At 51.8% G+C, this 2,768-nt stretch overlaps 1 protein-coding gene across 2 annotated transcripts in view; it reads left to right on the forward strand.

Moving 5' to 3' along the window:
• Positions 1-1,939, forward strand: part of CERK (ceramide kinase) — a 43,397-nt gene extending 41,458 nt beyond the window's left edge. For both annotated transcript variants that reach the window (XM_080939832.1, XM_080939833.1), the window contains exon 13: positions 1-1,939. This exon is cut by the window's left edge and continues 488 nt beyond it. The gene's annotated coding sequence lies outside the window, so the exon portion shown is untranslated.
• The last annotated feature ends 829 nt before the right edge of the window (positions 1,940-2,768 follow it).

The following is a 2,768-nucleotide window of genomic DNA, read 5'->3' on the forward strand; positions in this document are numbered from 1 at the left end:
CGGAGTCATCCATGATCAGGTTTGGGAAGGTAGGCGGTTGTCTTCGCCTTCACTTTACACCACCTTCATTTATGATCAGGATGCCGCTATGTGGCCCTCGTCGCACACCGAAACTGTAACTCAGCGAGGTCCTCCACACAGCCACGCCTGCAGAGCAGGGCCGAGTCACTTCAAGAAGACACCCAAGGTGACATCTCATCCTCAGGATCCCCACACCCGCTGCCATCACAGCTGTATCCTGTGAGACAATCCAGCAAAGTACCCACTTGGAAGCAGCCCTGGTAGCCCACATGCCCTGGCCAGCGCACTGGCTAAAAGGAGGCTCTATCTGGAATCAAAGCTGGGTTGGGGGTGGGAGTAACTGGCACACACAGAGGGTACTTTGTGAGTTCAATACCACCCTCAACCTGACTGTCACCAGCGGGATGGTGGGCGATCTCAGGTCGTCCCCCCCCACCCCCCGCTCCAGGTACTTTGGTGCAAGCCTATGTCTGTTCCTGGGCCCATATCCATTCTTCACACCGTGGATTCTGTTCCATGCACTTATTCACAGCTTTGTCCCTGTCCATCTCAGCCTATGCACAACACAATCCACGTCTTGGCTGTTTGCTTTCTCCCCACAAGGGGACCTCTAGCTGCTCTGGCTGAAGCCCTGGGCCCCATGACCAGTTTTCCTCTGAAGGCATTCCTGACCCAGGGGCTTCTCAGCTACACACAATGACCTGGACGCATCTGAAATGTGCGTAAAAGGGTTTTGTGTGAAACTCAAGACTATGTAGCTTAACCCTGACTTGCAAATGGGGGAAAGGCACTGACTGTTACAGGAGTAGGTTTAAGGTTCTGCATTGGGGAAAGTGTGCATCCTGGGTGGGTCCTGTTACTCAAGACAGAAGTCTGCAGGCTGGACTGACTTATGTTTAGAGGCATACACAAAATCCTCTCTTTAGTGTTCAGTCCCATCCAGACAGAAGAGCAGCTGTAAAGGTGGTTGGCTATGCTTAGGACCACTTTAAAGGCAATAATACAGTGGTGCTATGTAATGACTGGTTTTCAGGCGGAAAGCTGGCTAGAAAAAGTAAATGCACCTAGCAACTTCTATCCAGATCTGTCCCTGGATGGGCAGAACCCAAAGGTGTCAGACTAGCAGCTCTGTGAGTAAGTAGGCAGCCCTGGAGCAGCGTCAGGGCAGATGCTTGGTGCCCACTCACCCCTGGCATTCTAGAGGGGGCTCAGGGCCCAAGACAGCTGTGGGTGCACCCCCTGGATCTCAGGAACTGCACTCTCCTCCAAGGATTCAGGCCTTCACTGGCCTTGCTACATAATACCCATGCCCCAGTCCAGCCCCTGCCACTGCCAGTTCCGCAGGAGAGATGCAGATAGAGGGAGGTTGCCATGACGGTGCTTAGCAGGACAAGCCACGTCCGGAATCTCGAACCTTGGCACTATCATGGAGCATCATGAGTGTCGGACACTTAGGACCCTTGACACAGGTGCTCAGGATGGGGGAGGGTGGAGCCGCATTTCCAAGCAGTAGACAAGTCTCCATGATGCTTTTTAGATGCGATACCCCAACCTTTCCGGGTCTTAGGTATTTTAGGAGAAAAAAACAGGAGTAAAAGTTAGACAGTGGCAACTTAGGATCCTGTAGGGGGTCTGGTCCATGTTCAAACTCCCTCCGAAGCCCACCCGTAGACAACAGTTAGGCAGTAGTCATATGCAGTAACTTATTCTTGTTTATGGAACCTAAGCAGCGGAACGAGGGGCGGCTGGTTTCCCAGACCTCGATTCGATCTCCTGGAGCTGGGAGCACTGACATGAGAAAGGCCCAGTATGCCTCCTGGTCTTGCTGGCTTCAAGATTAAGAAGTGGCATATTTGATCTGATATGTTTAAGAAGACATAAAAAAAAATAAAGTTACTTTGGGCAGAATATGGCTCCCTCCCCCTGCTTCTTTTACAAGTTCTTTTCAAAACAGATTTTAAAAAAAGATGAAACACGATTTAATAAATCTTTGCTAAGAAAGTGAATGACACCCAAAATATTCATTGCGCTCTCCCTGATGAATCTACCCCTCCTCCATCCCCCCTCCCCCCCCACATGGGCTTGCTCTGCTGCCATTTTAACATTTGAGCAGTCCCTCCCTGGTGTCACCTGGGGTGCATCTAGCTAGCAGGCTCTGCCGTTGGCCCGAAGGACACGCACCAGGTGTTTCTTTGTGACTCCCCTCTTACTGATACAGCTTGCATGATACAGCAATGCCGGGTAGTGCCAGCCACAGTAGCACAGGTCGGGGTCTGCATGCATTGTGCCCTCAGACACTCTGCTTGGCCTAAAGGAACCAGATGAGAGTCTCAAACAGAACTGCAGTATGGTGGCATTACATAGCTGAGAGGTCATGTCAAAGGCTCAGGAAGGATGGCTGCAGAGGTGCAGAGAGGGTGAGTGAGGAGTGATTCAGCTGTCATGGTGGGGTGTGCTCTCAGGAGAGTTGAGAGTAGCTTATCTCCCAAGTTCCTAGGGAACTCTTGACTGTGCTGTGTCACAGTACCTAAGCCAGTGTGTGCTATGGATGGACGGATGGGTGGATGGATGGATGGATGGATGAATGGATGGATGGATGGACGGACAGACGGGTGGGTGGATGGACAGATGGATGGATGGGTGGATGGACAGACAGACGGATAGACGGATGGACAGATGGAATGGGTGGATGGATGGGTGGATGGGTAGATGGATGAATGGATGGATGGACGGATGGACGGATGGGT

Source organism: Micromys minutus, assembly GCF_963924665.1.
Source record: "Micromys minutus genome assembly, chromosome: 27".
NCBI classification, from domain to species: Eukaryota; Metazoa; Chordata; class Mammalia; order Rodentia; family Muridae; genus Micromys; species Micromys minutus.